This window comes from Melanaphis sacchari, unplaced genomic scaffold (genome assembly GCF_002803265.2).
Source record: "Melanaphis sacchari strain LSU unplaced genomic scaffold, SCAv2.0 Contig48_pilon_pilon, whole genome shotgun sequence".
NCBI classification, from domain to species: domain Eukaryota; kingdom Metazoa; phylum Arthropoda; class Insecta; order Hemiptera; family Aphididae; genus Melanaphis; species Melanaphis sacchari.
Window position 1 is genome coordinate 2084352 of NW_020271327.1, and position 11443 is coordinate 2095794.

Below are 11443 nucleotides of genomic sequence, written 5' to 3' on the forward strand. Positions count from 1 at the left end.
TATTTTTTTTGTGAATCAATAATCCCTGTATGAACTCTCTTTTTGAAATGCTAAATTTAAAAAATTGACTTTGAGGTGTATATACCCTGTACATGATTGTATTACATTTTCAAAACTATGAGTGCGATAGACTTGGCTGTAAATCATTTATACACGCACACACACCAATCTTGTCTTTTATTATTATAAATAAATAATAATTTAAATATATATAATTTTCATTTTCAACCGTTCCTTTCATGTTTCTAATATCATGTGTAAGTACTATACACAGTATGTATATCTAATATATAAAATACATAAAAAAATGATAATAATAATGTTTATGTATACTATTAAAGTTTATTCATCTATATTTTCGTATAGTTATTCAAGTTTAATATTAAAATAACACTATTCATAAATAATATAAAATAATACCTTTGGCAATATTTTAAAGTAGAAAAACTCTACAATGGAGCACTTCAACTCTGATATTATATGATCAGTGCAATAGATATGTCAAATACATCATTTTAACCACGTAAATTGAATATTTTATATCAGAATTTTTTAAATTAAAATAAACTACGAATAGAGGAAGTAGAAAAATCTGATAGGATCCCATCATACTAAGTATGTTACATCACTAAACTTTTATAAATTATTAGTAAATTAATGATCCCTTAAACATTCTAATGTCTCGTGATTGATAGATTGGTTCATTAAACTTTAATGAATCATTAAATAAATACACGTTTTCACTTGTGTGTAAGTTGGTACTATAGTTAACAGGAAAATTCATTTTCGAGTGTATCACGCATCAACGAGTAGTGAGTAAGTCACTGATTACTATGATGAATCAAGGGTATCATTTGGGAGGGGGATTAGGGTGTGCGGTTGCACCCTCTACTTTTAAAATAGTACTAATTTGCTTGTGCCCTCCTGAGATAATGCTCAAAATTAAATCTTTTTAATTTTTTTTTTAAATTTTAAATTTTTTTATTGTCATTTATCAATATTGGTAAACTGTCAATTATGATTGTTAATTATTTATTATATTTTAGTTTTGAAATTGATTTTTTCTATTTAAATTGATGCAAAGATTCGGTTCATGTGATATATAGAAATAATTGAAAGCAAGATAGTGTACATATACGTATGTCTATTTTTATATGGTCTGGTGAAATTTCAAAATAAACTATTTGAAATTTCACACACCTGAAATGACGCCCCTGTGATGGATGTGTTAATTTTGAATTCAATGATAATTCGTTAGATAATATATAAAAAATGATTCTGATTAGCGAATATGGTCTCTATTAAGTCTCTGTTTCTAAAGATACTTTACAATATTTTATATATTTATATTACTAATTAAAAATTAGAGATACGTTAAAGTATAAATTTAAGTTTAATTTATTTTTGACAAAATTGTTATACGTATTATGTTCATTCAAGTCGAAAATGATGTACACATATTAGTAGTGCATATAAATAGCTTAAAAATTTATGGAAAATTATAATTTAAGCAATAACAACAAATCCCTCCATTAAATTCTATCTTTCAGAAAAAGACTACCTGTAAAAATTTCAATGGTCCATAAATGTCAATAATATATAATAGCGTATAATAAATCATTCATATTTTATACAAGTTAAATACTCACTTTACATTTGTAAATCGTTCAATTTCTTGTGAGTACTTACCAACATTTTATACGCTTAAAATCACTCAAGAAATCTCCATTATGTGCGAAATGCGATGTCTTTTTTCCCATCAAACAGATATATTTATCACCAAATATTAGAATGATCATTCAATTAAAAACTAAAACTAAATACCTAACGACTTATTTAAAACACTTAGCACAGAATTATCCATAAAAAATATTTTCTCATTCCTCTAAGAATTAGAATTGAATAGATTAATTTAGTTTTAAATTCATCGTTTTTATTTAAATATAATTAATGTATTTACCAGTTATTCTTACATAAAAAAATAAAAAAATAAAAATTTATCTTGTCACAAGAAAAAAAATTAATGTTTAGTAAATATACATAATATTATTAATAATATCTACATTATACTGTATAATAATATTTAATAAAAATTATAGTTAATTGTATAATTGATGAAAAAAAAAACATTTTTCATAGAAAAATATTTATTTATTTAATATAATAATCAACAGTATGGAAACGAAAATTACTAATATTACAAATTATACTCAAAAGTAATTATATATTATGTTAACCACGCCCTGGATATATATCATTAAAATTCATCCAAACTACGCATAGGTAACAGATATTTAAAATTTTGTATTATATTATTTAGCATAGTTATTTTAAAATTATAATTCCAGTTAATATAAATCAGTTGTAACTTGTGAGTTATGATTAACCTAATCTAACCTAGCTCTCTATTTTAAATTAGTTTATACATCTAACTAAATCGTGATTATATAATAATAACACATTATACCTTGAACTTACGTTAGATACCTTGCAATAAGTACGAATTGCAACGTTAGAAATATTATCAAAAGTATGAGAGACAAATAAATTTATTTTTCGAATATTAAACACATTTTATACTTGCAGCAAAATTCGCCATATTTAACTATTAAAGAAATATAATAAATAATGCAGTATTAACCCCACAATAAAATTATTCATGGTGGTAAAAATTATCATTTTAATAAGGTAAAAATAGCACTATTTATCATTTGAATAATAAGAAAAGTTGCAAAATACAAATTAAATAATTCATCTACTTAAAGGTAGGACAAATTTTAAATTTTTAAATGGTATGAATTACTATCGATCAGAAAAAACAATGAATGATAATACAGAATCAAAATTAAATTAATATTTATCGTAGACAATTTAGAAAATAAATTTTGATTCTAAATCATTTGCTGTGCTTATTCAACAATTTATATTTTTCCTGTAAAACGGAGATAATGAAATTAAAGACAATCATGATTACTTATACTTTCTGCAGATTTTCGCTGTAAATGTCTTCTTAGTAAAAAATAATAAAATAAAATATAAAATATTTATTTTGAATACACGAAAACTTCATGAGTAATAAATGTAGATTGAGTTATGGTTTAATAACGTGTTTGGTACACTCATTTAGTTAATAAGTATTTGAATTATGATTTTTAAACTTATAAATTAAAAATTAATAATCATTTATGAGTGTGATTATTATTGTACTGTAATTTTTTTCTATACAGTTTCAATATACAAATAATTGTATAAATATTCTCATTTATCAATGATTATTTATTTTTCCTAGGATTAATAATTTAAATTAATACCAAGTTATTGTTGAAATGATGATATTTTTAAATGGTTAATGAAGTGCTATACTTAAATCATAAATTTTACAATTTTATCTTGATAAGAATAGATACCTACTTTGCATCATAACGTAGTTAACCTAATTTTGTATTTTAACATAAAATGTAAATGTGTAATGTATTGATTTAGTTAAAAAATATTAAAATTATCAACTTATTTTAAAAATTATTAAATTATATTACTTAATACATGTGAAACTCTTATATTTTAAAATTATAATAATCAACAACTGATAGGTGAATCTTTTTTATAATTTCGTATAATATCTACTAAAACCTATTTTAGTGTTCAATGAGTTATCTTACATTTTTATATAAAATTCCTAGTACCTACCTATTTAGTAACAATAATATTATACAATATTGACTAATTTAATAAATAGTTGTTGTTCTTTACAGTATTTTTATTTATTATAACGATAATGATTGTTGTTGAATGAGTAATTGATTGCATCATATAAAAGTATGTAAATTATATGATTTATGTACATTGTACATAATATTATACATCAATATTATCAAACATATAGTTAAAATAATAAAAATAAAATATTTTATTCTTTTACCTTATAATTATATTTACTTTTTGTTTTATAATAATCTAATTTTATAATTATGTATTATAACATACATTATGTATAATCTTAATTAAGAACAAAAGCTATGCATTTTAATAATACTAACGATATATTTATTTAACCTACGCATTATATAGATTTATCTAAATCTACATGTCTAAAAAATAAATAAAACTTTTAATAAGTTCACATTTACTTTGTAATACATTATAGTCTAATAGTTACTTAAATGTCATATTCTAACATAATTGATAATTTCTAAGCAAATGTCGTTACTCAATGCTAATGAAAAAACTAAATTAGCTCATTATAAATAGTTCAAGGAGACATTCAATAATCTAATTCAAACAAAACAGATCTATACCAAAACCGCCATTATAGAAGTAAAAAGAAAAATTATTCGTTTCCTGTCTTGCATGATACTCAGTATACATTTAATACGCAACAAAAGCAAATACCACAAATAAATAACAATCTTTATAGATTGTGTTTTAATTAAAAGGCTGATACATGATGTGGGCGTACATGTGTACTAAAATGATTGATAACGTAATAGATAGTTAGCGCAAAGTTCAATAATAAGGCTATTGAAAAAACGCATTAAATTACTTGTAGTTTATTATTTAGGTATAAAAACGTATGCCAAAATATGAATTATTTAAATGATAAAAAAAACATTGAATGCAATTATGCATAGAATATTCATCTTTCAAAATAAAAACTGAAAAATTGAATAATATGTTTATAAATTTAAATTCATAATTTTTATAATGCGTTTTCAATATATATTTATTGTAAATTTAGTTGTTCTAAAAACAAGTTTCAGAATAAATGTAAGTATTTAAAATAAATGATACAATTTCTAGTAAATTAATAATAAATTATAAGTATTTCTATAATTGGTATCCTATAAAAAAACATAATAGTTTCTATAGTACGTGTATGTTAATTTTATAATGTTTAATTAGAACACTATCAGAGTTTTATTACATAATTTTACACTTATAATTTAAGATGATTAATTATGCTTGAATATAAAAGCAATTTTTTTTTTAAATTATGAACTATTGTCTGTCAAAATTTTTGATAATATTTAATTATGTTCTTACTTACTGATAAATATAAAAATTAATTTTATAAAAGATTAAAAGCCAAAATTTAACTCAATTATAATCACATTTAATTATTAGATTTTTAGAAAAATATACCTACCTTGAAAATCAAATCATTACTATTTTTAAATAACTTCTAAAATACATTTTCTATCTAAAACGACAAATTTTGTAGCCTAAATGAAACTTGGTGTATAAACTTGTCATCAACTAGATTAAAAATATAGTTACCACACATTAAAATTATAAACAATTACAATGGTTCTTTAATAAAAAAATGTTATATCATAGAAGGCCATTTCTACAAAACCAGTTCAACTTGTTTAAATATCTATTGGTAGTAAAGATTCTATACACTAAAAATGTAGTTTATTTATTTAAACTATTAAAAATCACACTGTGATATAAAAATGACTGAATATATTTTAAAAATGTAAATAAAATCGTTCATAGACTTCAAATTAACAGATTTTTTTCCAAAAACGCGCCTACTAAGCTTTCCTTCCGGTTTCCGACTATTGTTATCTATCTATAGCTATTAACTGTTAACTGGTGACATGTAAAGGTCACCAAAAACAATATTATGTTACCTGCGCAATTGTATATGCTTATATTAACACATATAATAATGAGTTTATTTTAAATAGAAGCCTAATCAACAAATAAATTATTTTCTTAGTGATCTAACTTTGCTGAGTTTGCCGAGTCCGACATTACACAAGCATAATGCGATTACGAATATTTAAAAAAAAAATATTTGGTACATAAGCTCTAGCGTTAAATTATTTATTCTTGAAAACTTTTTATTATTATTTTTATTTTAACCTCAATTTGTGTGGTCTGAATGTTTAACGATGAACTTAAAAGTACTGTTAGCTACAATTATGTCCAATAGTAACAAAATGCGTTGATTATTTTTGTTGGATTCCTTTTTCCTATATAATTATACAACATATTGTATAAAATTAATTTTTATTATCCACAGTTCACATTTAAAAAGATAGTGACTCAATTTCTGACTACAAACGTTCTTTTTTTTATATCATCTTTACATTTTTATAGACATTTTTATCTAGCTACGTTACTAACGAATCACTAAACAGTATCATATTCGTCCAAAATTTCTTTGTCATTACAAAGTATTCGTATTGATTTTCATTTCAATTGAAGATACGTATAGTATGTATATACGTGCTTTAATTATTTTGATAAAGGCCACAAACATTTATTTATATTATCTTTAATATCGTTGATCTTTTGAAATATAATATACTTATAAATATATAAATGAGTTTAAATAATTATATACACATTTTTTTTGTAATATGAAGCTATAATATAGCTGGGTTAAATTTAATCCCCACAAAATAAGTATGAATAGTTAAATATTGGAATGAAAAACATTAATGATTATTAAAAATAATTTTATTATATGTTATCACATAAACTAAAATATATAAAATGGTATACATTTTGCTAGTACAGAATATTTTTAGAAAAATTTAATAAAAGTAAATAACTATACTTAAAAGTATATAGTTTGGTCTATTAAAATTAAAAAATTATAAATACACATAATGCTCATAATCAAGTAATTTAAATAAAATATAACCCAATTCCTGGACTTTAAATTTTTATTTAGTAAAAATAAAGATTAAAATGATAATATCAATTTGATAATAATAGTGTTTGTCATTTCTGCTTTTAATCTTTTATCTGAATAATATGTATCAATGAATTTTTTTCATGTACAAAAATTAACATAAAAACTAGTTCTGATGCTATAGTAATAATTTCAAATATTTAGCTATACTTAACTGGTTTTAAAATATCACTAAAATTCATATATTATAGTGGTATATGTAAATTAATTATTATTGTTAGTTGTAAGTTAAAAACAATATTTTCCTGGATAATAATTTAAATAGCTTTAGAAACAACTACCTATAACAAGTATAGAATACAACATTTAAACAAATAATGCACAAATATATTTCCGCAACTACAATAACATTTACTTATTGATTATATAAATTTTTTACGTTATACCCATAACTATAGTTTATGTATATTTGTATATAAATCAGACAAATCAGATTATATCAATAATAACTTATAAGTTTAATTTTATCAAACAATTATCTATAAACTAATTAATATATCAGCAATAATAGTCTTAAAACTAAATTATATTAATTTTTTTAGATAGAAGACTGGTAAGAGTACATAAAAAATTACATTGCTTTGTAACTATAACAATGATTTTTTTTTATTCATTTAATTTTATATTTTTGGATATAAAATTTAAAATGTACACATAATGTGCTCCATAAAGTAGCTCATTTAAATCATATATCCACATTCTTTTGTGTTTTAATGAATAATAATTGATTTGATCTAAAACGTATATAGTGTTATTAATGATTCAACAATGATAAAATATTATCAAATATTCATTTTTTTAATCTTCAGTAATCAATCCTAAACATTTTTTTACTATATTTAAATTTAAATTTCAATTATCTGTAAAAATGCATATATTATTGCTTATTATTAATAATTATACATACTTATCTTTTTCAAAATGTTAACAACATTATTGTATTTAATGTTACAGATTCAGTTTAAATTGAATAAAAATTATTTTTTATGTAGACATAGCACATTTATGCGGTATTCATCCCGACTCATCCCGATGGGATTATTAGATTATTAAATATTATTAAATTAAAAAATACTTTTGCTATCGTTTAAATAATTTAGGTGTTTGTTTTTCTATATCACCTTTAATAATTATTTTTTTCGTATCATAAACATTTAATTAAATGTTTAAGAGACCTAAATTAATGTATTGTTGTTTTTTGTATTATTATATTTATTAATTATTTATAATTGTGTTCATATTCAATTATTAAATATGGACGACTTGGAAATTATAAATGTAAACTAAACAAATAATTCAATGAAAAAAAAAACATAACGAGATGTTTTAAAATAATATTAATCGATATAATTTTTAAAAGCTTATTAAACAACTATTCTATGCACCATTATATTTTATTTTTTTAAAACACGCATTACGATCAATATTGATAGTATAATGTAATAATATCATAACTTTGTGCAAATTTAAAAAACTCTTTTGAATAGGAATAATTGAATATCCCTTATGTAACAAATTCAAATGGCTTAAAATTATAGACAATTTAACATAATAGTATTGTTTTATACTGTATAAACATAGTAACGAAATACGTATATTAACTATAGTAGTCTGTATCATTCAATTGTATATAATTCATCATTATTATATTATGCAGCGTTTGCATATTGTCACGTGTTAACTATTTAAAATAGAAGAATAATAATTGTTGTGATCTTTTATTCGTTAGGTACTATCCATATATTTTTACGAATATTTAAAAGAAAAGAAGAATAAGATTCTTATAAATGTACATACAATGATGGATTTAACGGTTAGTTGAATAATGTTTAAATTCCGACTATGATGGAGAATGTTACATTACAACGAAAAGTTTTTATTCGAGATAAAAATATCACAAGTTGCAGATAAATTTTGTAAGGAACCCATCTTATGATTTAGCAACTATCATTTCAATCTTCGATCTATCTCTGTGTACACCAACCCATTTATTTTCTATACAACGTAGGTGTATCGTAATAATATTATGTATTACGCTTAATAGTTAAATACAATATCTATTCAAATATTATAACCATTGTAAGTGATAACAGAAGTTATATATACCTAACAGATATTTATTAAATCAAATTTTATTAGTGGGTAAGTAAATTATGGGCTTTAAAACCGTATACTACCTCAAATATTTGGAAAACATCCACGTATTGAAAGTCTAAATGTGATTTCAAAAAGAAAAAATTCGTTTTCATTTTTCTTTTTATTATTTAAAATATCGAAATTGCAACTGTTTCTATCTCCATCAGTGCTTGCCCTTGCTGTTTGTTTTTATTTAATAATTTAATGACATTGTTTTGCTTATAGAATACATTTGTTTTATCAATTATTTTCATAAATATTCATCTTTTTTTTTTTTTAGTTATCATGATAATATACAAAGTTAGTACAAATAACACAAACTAATTAAAAGAAACGTCATTACATATTATAATCTATAGAAAAATATATATTATATATACTAATACTAATACACAATTAAATTATCTATTTAATAGTTTCAATTTCTCAAACTAAAAAATGATTTAAATTAAAAATATTTTATTATTTATTTAAAAATTTACCATGACATAAACATATTTTACTAAGACACAACCACGTGCGTATACAAAAAAATTATTGATAAAACAATGCACGAGCTGAATTAAAATTTAACCTCACAACTCTGAAATAATTCGTAACATATGATGCATTTAAACACATATGTATTCTATTAAATACTGCGATATATTATACACAAACTGTGCAAGAACTTAATATTAACATATACAAACCTAATATGACGCCGTCGTCTTATTATATGATACGTCAGTAGTTCTAAGACAAGTCAAATAGATAATGTTCATTATTGTTGAAATTTAATAAACTTTAGCTGGCACAAAGTTTTATAGACTTATATTCATCGGACATGTTTTTCATAAACAATTGCAATAAATGCGAGTAAAAAAACAGATGGTTTTAACCTTTGACACGTTATTTTTATGCTACACATTCCAGTTCGTTTCAGAGTTTAATCGCTACAGTAGAACGTTATACAACTTCGGGCAAAAAATAATAGTGCTCGCGAGTCAATATATACATGTTATTAACAATTAAAACCACGGGCAAATCAAATCGGTGGACAATAGTATACCTGTGATTACGGTCAAGTGTTGCGACTCGCTGGACTGCAAAAACTGTTTATTTCACTAGTAAAAAAAAAATTGTCCTCTATGTGTACATAAAATTACAAATAAAAAAAAAAAAAATTGAAAAAAAAAATACTAATCGCGCACCACTGCAATAACAACCGACAACACACACACGCACACGCGCACTGTCCGCGATACAATAATAACAGTTGCTATTATTTTTATTATTAGCTCGATTACTGTTCTTCGAGGGGTAGTCACCGATGAGGGGTGGAACCGTGTAGGAACTTTGGAAGACGACAACGGACAGTACTTACGTGTTAGACGTTAGTACAACACGTACGTACGCACGTAGTTGCGTACACGCACAACGACGTCTGGGAAACTGACCACACGAAAAATAATATTATTATTACTATTACTATTATTATTATTATTATTATTATTATTACTACTTTATCAATCTCCTGGCGCGGCCTGTTGCCGCCATCGCTACCGCTAATGCCGCCACCACGGCCGCTGCAAGTCTGATTTGGAGGTCACGCGGACGAACCGGGTTCGGGTCAACTCGATATCGCATAATAATTTATACATAAAAAAAAAAAAAAAAAGTAATAGTAAAAAAAACATAACATACATAATATTACATATTGTACGACTATACCGCAACAATAATAACAACAATATACTACCTATGCCCCGCGGATGAACGGATTCCGCGTTGTGCTTATTTGTCATGGATGCCGTCTACATAATGAATAACTGTGTTTGAATTAGATTTTCATAAATTTGCAGCGAGTAGAAGGGACGTGCATGAGATATATAAACACGGCGACATGAATAAAATATGTGTATTATATAACTATATATCAGGTGTATTATAATATAGCTGCACTATACCTACAATCACAGCTGATCGTCGATCGTTTTTAATGCGCGTACATCATAATATTAATATCGCGACTTAGGTATACGGTTATGACGACGGCGTATGTGATTGTTTACAAAAGAGATTTATTAAAATAGGTGTTTACTTGCGGTTGTTTTTTTTTTCTAAAATAGAAAAAATAATACCTATCATATCCCGGATCAGAATAATACTCGGAATACAGTGGATTCCGCTTAATGTGGCCACCGGTTAATATGGGCATCCGCTTATTGTGGGCAAACATGTCTGGTCCCAATACAAATGTATATTAACAATGTTAAATAAAACCGCGTAATATGGACACTCGATTCGGTTTATGTTAGCAATTTTTTTTTTTTTTTATCATAGCGTTAGAATATACACATAAGTATTTAAAAACGACTAATTTAATAGGATTTTGTCGTATTTATGAGATTGTGTTTATCGAAAGTAATAAAAATCATTAACATTCAAACAAACAAATTTCACCAAAGAGAGGCGAAAAAGTGCATTGATTTCTTGCAGAAGTTCTTCATGCAAGAGGGAAACAAAAATAGTCCGTCTGATAAACTTGAAGCGTGTGACCATTTTGTCAACCAGATCCATACTAAACAGCTTAGACAACGAAAAATTACAACGTTTTGT

General features: G+C 23.9%; 1 protein-coding gene across 2 annotated transcripts in view; it reads right to left on the reverse strand.

Annotated features, from left to right (window-relative positions):
• The window catches only part of LOC112598593 (gonadotropin-releasing hormone receptor-like), an 80651-nt gene extending 70375 nt beyond the window's left edge, over nt 1-10276 (reverse strand). For both annotated transcript variants that reach the window (XM_025345121.1, XM_025345122.1), the window contains exon 1: nt 9894-10276. The gene's annotated coding sequence lies outside the window, so the exon portion shown is untranslated. The remainder of the gene's footprint in view (nt 1-9893) is intronic.
• Nucleotides 10277-11443: the final 1167 nt, after the last annotated feature.